General features: G+C 40.8%; 1 long non-coding RNA gene across 1 annotated transcript; it reads right to left on the bottom strand.

Annotated features, from left to right (window-relative positions):
* Positions 1 to 4,724: 4,724 nt before the first annotated feature.
* Positions 4,725 to 8,922, bottom strand: LOC125944498 (uncharacterized). The gene is made up of 3 exons (XR_007466240.1): positions 8,782 to 8,922; positions 7,486 to 7,607; positions 4,725 to 4,790 (listed from the first exon to the last, which is right to left on the bottom strand). It is a non-coding gene; the product is annotated as an uncharacterized LOC125944498 (long non-coding RNA).
* Between the last annotated feature and the right edge of the window lie 253 nt (positions 8,923 to 9,175).

The raw sequence follows: 9,175 nt of genomic DNA, 5'->3' as shown, positions 1-9,175 counted from the left end.
CAAAAGTAATAATAGAGTGAAACATAGGTAATATACAAAGTAAGTCACAATTATTTCGGAGAAAACATTAGTACACATTAGGAGAAACATAAGGGAACTGCAATGAAGAGCAAAACAGCAACAAACATCGAAAACACTGTAAAAGTCCCAAGATAATAATAATAATAATAATAATAATAATAATAATAATAATAATAATAATAATAATAATAATAATAATAATAAGATTAGTTGACAAGTCGTGAGCGAATTAAATCTTGAAACTTTGTGAAGTCAGGTTGAGTGGCAATGTCTGATGGTAAGGCGTTCCACTCAGTTATTGTGCGCGGTAAGAATGAATATGCATAATGGGATGACTGGCAGTTAATGCGTTTGGCTTTGTATGGATGGTCACGACGTGGAAAGATAACTGGTGGTGACTGAAAGAAATCATCATGAAGTGATGGATGATGATAAAGCTTATGGAAAAGTGATAGGCGAGAAATTTTACGGCGAAGTGCTAAGGTGTCCAACTCAGCTTTATTATTTAACGAGGTGACGCTGGTGTAACGTGAATAATCAGAAAAAATGAATCGCCCAGCACGGTTTTGCAAGGCTTCGATGTTACTGATGGTATAAGTTTGTTCGGGATCCCAAATGGCAGACGCGTATTCTAATTGAGGACGGATTAGTGTTGTGTACGCTAGGTTTTTAACATGCATTGGGGCTTCTTTTAAGTTATGTTTAATAAGTCCGAGAGTACGGTTAGAAGAGGCAAGGGTAAGATTAATATGATTATTCCATGATAAGTTTGGCTGAAGATTGATTCCAAGGTACTTGTAAGTTGTGGCGAGTTCCACAGCGTTGTTATCAAGGGAGTAGGTGGTTGGAATTCGTGGCCTATTGGTGAAAGACGAGAGTTTCTTAGTTTTGGAAATATTTAATGGCATTAGCCAATTAGAACATCATGCACTTATTGACTCCAGGTGAGTTTGTAGTAAGTGATTATCAGTGTTACTTGTTACCTATCGACAAAGTACACAATCATCTGCAAATAGTGTGATTTTGGATAACAAGCAACTGTGTAAATCATTAATATAGATTAGAAAGAGTAAAGGTCCAAGTACGTTGCCTTGTGGAACTCCAGACGTAACATCAGCATAAGATGAGTTAGAATTGTTAACTGATGTAAACTGAATTCTAGATGAGAGAAAATCGGTGATCCATGCAATTATAGTAGGGTGAATGTTAAGCTGTGAAAGTTTAAGTAACAACCTATGGTGTGGAACACGATCAAATGCCTTGGAAAAATCTAAAAGTATTGCGTCAACTTGAAACCCAGCGTCTATCAGGGCGTGTATGTCGTTAATACATCCGGCTAGTTGGGTTTCGCATGAGTAGCCCTTACGAAAACCGTGCTGATACTTGAAAATAATATTATGGTCTTCAACGAAGTTGATGACTTGAGTGTGTATTATATGTTCAAGTAATTTACAAATAGTACTGGTTAAGGAGATGGGACGATAATTGAACGGACAAGCACGGTCACCTGATTTGAAAATGGGTATTATTTTAGCAATGCGCCAGTCATTGGAATACAGCCAGTTGATAGTGACTGGGAAAATAGAGCGGTTAACATAGAACAAATACTATGCGATGTATTCTTTAAAAAATTATTATTGAAGCCTAGATGGTCGGCGCTAGATGACGTTTTAAGATTGCTTAGCAGAGCTAAAACACCAGACTCACTGATGACTACCTCGCGCATTGCGATTCCTACTAATGCCTTTAAAGTTGGCAATGAGTTACCGTTTTCATGAGTGAAAATTGTTACAAACGTATCACTAAGAAGTTGAGCACAATCTGAATCGGGGATAGGAACTCCATGAGAATCAGTAAGACTGATGTCAGCGCGAGTTACAGGATTCACAACACGCCAAAAGCGACGAGTATTATTTTTTAGCATGGATGGTAAATCATGAGAAAAAAAAGTTATGGCGAGTAGATTTTAGCAATGCCTTATAAGCCTTTTCGCACGCTTTGTGTTTGTCATGGGCACTCGCGAGACCAGTCAGTTTTGCCTCCCTGTACAGTCGCTTCTTTTTGTTATTAAGCCGCCGAAGCTTGTTGGTAAATCAAGGAGAACTGTTTTTGCAGGAAATGGCTAACATAGGAATGAACGTGTCAGTGAGAGAAATGAGGTTGGATTTAAAGAGGCCCAGTTCTGTTCAATGGAGCGTGAATGAAAATCATGCAGAAATTGATCTGAAAATGTGGTTATTCATTAATTGCGTCGAAATTGGCTTTACCGTAACATCTTATTTTCTTTTTGGTAATTGTTCTTTTGCTCCAGTTATAATAGTAATAGTAATTGTTAATGCATCCAGTTATAACATCAGTGATCTGCGATGCCTTCTACATGAGTTATGTCGGAAATTATATCAGGATTGTTAGTTAAAACTAGGTCTAGTATACTGGCAGAAGTTTCAGTGGATCGTGTTGGCTGACTAATAAGTTGGGTTAATGAAAAGTCAAGACAAGTGCTCAGAAAAGAATGTGCGGCCGCATCCGTGGCCGATACGGAGAGTGACGACCAGTTGATATTTGGAAAATTGAAATCACCAAATATGATAATTACCGACCTCGGAAAAAGCGCGAACACCTCGCTTAGCACCCGATGATACTCATCGGGTGCTTTTATGGGGAGCTTTCCTCTAGAGGAAAATGATCTTGTCGGCGATCTCCGGTTTCGAGGTATATACGAGGTTTTGCTCCCTTACTGGAAGCATGGTGATGACTTCCGCTTAGGCCGGACCAAGATAGGCGATTAAAACCCGGCCGACTCCTTGCTCTTGAAATACTTCACTGAGGGATACCCATGTCTTCGGTTTCACGATGACAACAACGTCCTCTGGAGCCGGTTTGGACAGGGGTAGTAGTTTCCAGGCCACGGAATGCTTCCCATTGTTCCCCGCTGCGCGCGAAACGTGGAGCGGCGGCTTGTCATGGCTTAGTCTTTCCCCCTCAGGTAATAGGACCCCCCCCCCCCCCCCAAAAAAAAAAAGATAACATGTGGGGGAAGCCCGCACCACCCGAAGGTATAACAGGCGTAAAACCAATGAAAATATAAATGAAATGGGGCTATCATCGCCGGCAACCCAAAATAAATTTATATAAAAAGCCAATTGGGTGAAAGAAAATATAGTGGAGGCCAAGCCATCACTGTAAATTAGGATTGATGAGTGTCGAGAATAGAGAAGGTATGATGAAAAGATTTAAAAGGCAGCGCGAAGTGATCGAATCCCAAGCTCCATTTAATTAGGGTGTTTTCTTTCGGCAGAGAACCGCAGTTATCGCGAGGAAGTGGCACCGGCAGGGTGGCACCGATGTGAAAGGACCCGGGGAGACCGGAGGCAGGCTTGCTACGCACCCAGTGCACCGCCAACCTGAAGAGCGAGGGCGGCGCGCGGTTAGTCAGCGAGGTTGCGCCGTAGAAAACAAACGAAATAGTAGAGGTGAGGGAGAAAGAAGGGGTGAGGAAAGGAAAGAATGAGGCATGCAGTTACTGCCGTAGATACGCACGGGGCAGGCCCCGCCCCGCAGATGTCGAGGAACATAACATGCAGGAATAACGTGAAAATTATGGCAAGAGAAAGACGAAGTAGATGAAAAGAAGGCAGTTAAAAGAGGAATGGGGTGAAATCTAGTGAGCCTGAGGGAGAGGAGAAAGTCGCGGAGTGGCCGGCACACATGCAATTATTGCGTGCGCCAGCTGCAACAGTAAGGCTCGGACGCGTCGAAATTCTAGGAGCCTGGGGAACGTGGCCGGAGCCACGTCAGTAACTCCGCATACCGTTCGCAGCTGGGTCGCAATGCGCGCGGTGCGCGGGCACGAGGTAAGGTAATGTATCACCCCCTCGCACACCGCGGCACATGCGCACAGGTTCGACCACACTAAAAAAAATTCGTCAGTTAACGGAGAAACCTGCTGGCAATGCGTTGCCGGAAAGTTTTCCGTATTTAAAAGACGGAAGACCTGTGATACACGGAGAGACCGTACCACGGGCTCCGTAAAGCTAGTACGAAAAGTTCCGTCTTCTACATAACTAACTTCCGTTAATGAAGTACAGAGAGACCGTACTACGGTCTCCGTAAAGCTCTTATAAAAGGTTCCGTAATCTAAATACAAAGCTTCCGTTAATTGGTTACAGAGACCGTACTTTTACGAAAAGTTCAATCCTTTATACACACAAAATTTCCGTTAATGAAATACGCAAGACCTCTGAAAAACGGACACCGAAGTATGGTTTCCGTGAAATTAGAGCGAAGAGTTCACCTTATATATATGCATAAGGGCTGATAATAAAATATAGAAACATGTTTAAAAAAAAGAAACTAGTGTGGTTGTTGTACAGCTATGCAACATACATTACATATTTATCTCAACAATTTCGTTAAACAAATAGGGAGAACTTTTGTAGTGAGCACAGCATAGTAGATATTTCATAAAGGCACTTACAATGAACAGCTCTCGATGCATTGCAGCCATCAATTTAAGTCTCCGGACCACCACACATTACACATGCATTGAACGGTCTGAAAAGATTCTGTGCACTTTAACGCAACTTTTTTTTTGTTGAGAGTACTTGTTCATCTTTTGTGAAATATGTTTTGGTGTGTAATGTGTCAGGGGCACAGAGGAATGAACTCCTCTTGTGAAGAACTTTTGAAAACAATGCAAGCTTGATCACACAAAAGCAGCTGTATTGACAAAATATACATGTGCTGTCACTCCTTCCCTCTGGGCGTCGCTGTGAAAGAAAGCAAACAGTACAAGTTAGTGAACCGATTTTGAAATTTATCTGAAACACTCACATACTGAAAATATAACTAGCAATCAAGATTGTGTAGAAGATTGAAATTATCCAATACTAGTTTATATTATTTGCATAATGTATCAGCCTAATGAGGTCTGTTTGAAGAACTCTAGGCAGTAATATGTTAGTTTCTTAATGCTTTTGAACAAGTATCTAGCCGTGACTGGCATGATTCAGTAGGTAAATTGGCTTTACTACCAAATGTAGTCTGAAAGTTTCTAGGGATCATCCCAGGCTGAATGCCTTTAATATTTTGCAGCTGTCAAATATGTCAGTTGGTCCTTCAGCAAATCACAAAGAATCACTTACAGGTCTCAAAGAATCACAACTCCATTGTCACATTCATTCTGAGAGAGGAAAGAAATGCACGCTAGAAATGGGAGTATGAGCGCAAGATTTAAAAAATTCCACAATCATGCAAAAGAGTACGTTGCCCCTTCATTCTTCAGGGCAACCCTTCTGTCAGCACCTGACCTACCCTGACAAAGAATCACATACGTAAGTGCCACAACAATCCACAATGTCTGCATTAATATTCTGCAAGTAAAAAGATCTGCAGAACCCATCTCTCGATTAATGTCAACGTTAACGCAACTAGTAAGCAAGCAATGTAACAACACACCGTATTGCCACTGCCAGCATACAGTACTGCCAGGCTTCTCTGTTGCACTTTAATGATGATTTATTGGCATCTGTTCAAACCGCAATGGTTAGACTTAGCCTGCCTAATCTAATTGCGCAAATGCCAGCTGCCTGTATATTGTATAGTTGCCTACTATTGTAGTAGATCTGGTCCTATTGATCTATTCACTTTTTTTTCTCCGCTAATGCTCTAAACGTTCTTGCTTATTTAGACTAGTAACCAGTTAATGTGTCCCTCTCGGCAAAGGCGTAGCCTCCAAGACACAATAGCTAGATCTTTTCTTTGAAGGGCCGCACATAGCCAGTCACCGAAGTTGACGTGAAGCAGGTTAGGTGACGAGAAGCATGCTGTGGTGCAGGTTTGGTTCTGCCCACCGGAAAATTTAGAAGTTTATTTTCTCAAGAAGCTGGGGAAACAGAGACAAATACCTAAAAGTGCATGAAGTACCCAAAGAATTCTATTCACAATAAATGCATGTGAGTGAACACACCTATACCTTGCTCGCATTGTCTTATTCCAAGGGTTGGAAACTTTAGTTGTAGCAGAGTTTAGTAAACGTTCAGATTTGCAAAAATTTGCAAATATGATGGTTGCACTTTCAACTTAACTTGTTTATCGATACTCCCGCATGATATTAATGCTGAGAGGATGGTCTACGGGGAACACATAACTGACAGGCAAGCCAAGACAGACTATGCCCACGAGCAACCATAAAACAACTTTTGGGGACTTGAAACCTAATCTTTAAAGCTGTCAGCGACAGGTAAAAAATACAGCAACTAGTGACTATCAAGGGGGCACACAACACCTCCAGGGACACTGCGTATAATTCAATCTGGTTTGATTCCATATTTGGTTATAGGGTTAGCACTGCAATCACCAGGTCAGACTACATTGCAGGGTGTATGACTTGCGACATTGTTATCAAAGAAATTAAGTAAACTTCTTTGTGTTTCACACAGCATTGAACAAGCAAATCAGTAAATTCCCGTTTTTATCTTGGGAAACGGACCTGCGGAAGTTTCGAAAAGGTTCAGGTAGGCATAGTTTATATTTCAAATTATCAATATAACGAACTATTTCGCAATATCCTTGATATTTTATATATCCGGGATCGACTCTATATTTGATCAATGGAGAGCACCCACACATATGGGAGAGGCTGAGTATTTTATTGCATAAAGTCAATGAACTCCTAATCCTATTCAATCTGTTTGCAGGGTGAGCTGTTCGTTAGTTCACTGCTAACAGCTGGGGCTGCTGCTCTTAGTGCTGGTGGCATTGGTAGGGTAACTACATTTCGTGAAATGCAGAACAGAATAAATCACAAGTGCAACATGTTTTATTAGCAGGAGCCTCTCCCGTCTTCTTGACTTGTCATGATTGTAGGAAGCTACTGTTGAAAGCACATTTCGTTCCGCAATTACAAAGATTGCAAGCAAGTATGTGTTGGGCTACTGTGAAATGCTATACCAGGTTTTTTATCATGCAATAATTGCTAGGTTATACAAACAGGCAGGTGTATCATGAGTGGATGGGCAAACATGCTAACTTAGCACATGTGTACCTTGACAGTAATTTGGCTAATCACTGCTGTAAGTATATGTGCTCTTTGCGTATTTTGCCACAATGTTGCACAAGAGAGGTGCGAGGCCTTCATATCCACAGCACTGGTAATTTACATATCAGGTCTCTCTATCACTTATTGAATGTGGTCCTAAAAACAACACAGAAGAAAGAAAATTTCAAGTTCTACTGTTGGAGCTTTGCAAGTATTCTATGTCACCCCTATCAGTCCTCTGTTCTATACTGCCTGGGCAATTTGGCCATATGGTCGGCAATAAGAATTATCCATTAATCTCCTTTTTGCTGGTATATCCACACATAAAAGTTGTGATGAGATGCTTTCAGACTTTGTCAATGCACAACTAGCAATGCTAGACATTATGCAGAGAAGACATGCTATCATAAAAAAAATGTACTCACATGTTCAGATGTCTGCACGAAGGGCTTGTGCCAATTTCATTATCTTCGAATGAACTGGAGTTCGGGACTTTTGGCCCCCCTTCCATTTGGTCCCCTTCACGGGATTTATGTCGAAAATTTGTCTGTAATATAAAAAGAAAAACAGCAATGGTCTAGTTCTTTTCTTTAAGAGTGTTCAATACAAATTATAAGCTTTATTTGCTCGGTGCCTAGGCGACGTACACTAAATCGCCCTCAAGCAGCAGTTTAAAAAGCAACAACATGGGCTTTGCACAGCCTTTTTGTAAGTTGGAACTGATTAAATTTGTAGGGTCTACAGCACCAAAACCATGAATTTATGAGGCACGTCAGAATAATTTTGACCTCCTGACCTTTACCATGCACCTATATGCAAGTACAGGAGCATTTTTGCCCATTTTGGCACCATCGAAATACGACCACCGTGGCTGGGATCGAACCTGTGACCTTGAGCTCAGCAGTGCAACATCACAGCTGCTGGGTTACTGCTGCACATACATGTAAAGTATGTCGTAGTATACAGGGTGCCTCAACTATCATGCACCAAGATTCAAAAATATGCAAATATTCTTTTTCGCATTCCACCTAATTAGATAATTGGTCGTAATCAACATCTTAAATATTATAATTAGATGAAAAGTATGAATGACAACATTGTAGGGCAACATGTGAAACTCCCGACAGCATTCTTGTGCTCAATACGTGCTACATAAAATTGTTTTTCCGAGCGCGAAAGAAGCCTGCGAATACATAAAATTGCCAGACCAACTGGCCGCTCGGGCACTTTGCATGTATTCACGGGCTTGTTTCACGCTTGGCAAAACACTTATGTAGCACATATTGAGCACCAGGAAGCTCTGCCAGGAGTTTATATTTCAGATGATTACGACTAATTATCTAATTAGGCGGAATGCAAAAAATAACCCCAGTATCTACAAGCGATGACACACAACATGACCTTGGTTCTGTCCAGTTACGTGGCATTGGCATATTCTTTAATCTTGGTGCACGATAGTTGGGACACCCTGTACATATTCTACTTTTGTAGCTGGTAACCTGTCATACATGGGACATTCTCAGAAAAAGAAAATTTCGCTGGAAATTTCAGCTGTTATACCACTACAAGGGCTAGTTCTGCAATCAAAAAATGAGCACCAAGAAAGTGCTTGCTTAAAACTTAAAGTAACAGTTCTGAGAAGAAAATGCGAACGCATCTTAAATAATTTAATTGCTAACAAGAATAAACATCAATGCCCATAAGATGAACTTGAATCTTACCTTTTCAAGAATTAGAGTGATGCTGCAGCTGCATCAGGATATGCCATGTTGAAAACATAGTATATTAATAAACACAAGCAAGCTGCTTCAGAAAAGTCTATGGCCTCGGAGAACATTTCTTCTTGCTCACAAATGACGTGGCACTTGTCATATATGAATCCTGCAAGTACAGAGCAAATACATGACTGTTTGTCATTCTAATGAATGGAACATTATTGCTCTCAACATGAAACAAAGCTTGTGAGCTGAACTAACTTCGTCATATTATAATTTCTGGCAATAACTTTCCTAAAACACGAAGATAACATTTTATCGTGGAAGTACTTCTATGCATTTAATAGTTTATTCTTAATAGATTACACCATTCTGCACTATCAGAGCTTTACCCGTTTAT

The sequence above is a fragment of the Dermacentor silvarum genome, chromosome 3 (assembly GCF_013339745.2).
Source record: "Dermacentor silvarum isolate Dsil-2018 chromosome 3, BIME_Dsil_1.4, whole genome shotgun sequence".
Classification (NCBI taxonomy): domain Eukaryota; kingdom Metazoa; phylum Arthropoda; class Arachnida; order Ixodida; family Ixodidae; genus Dermacentor; species Dermacentor silvarum.
Note: the sequence above shows the minus strand (reverse complement) of the source record. Positions and strands in the feature narration are given on the sequence as shown.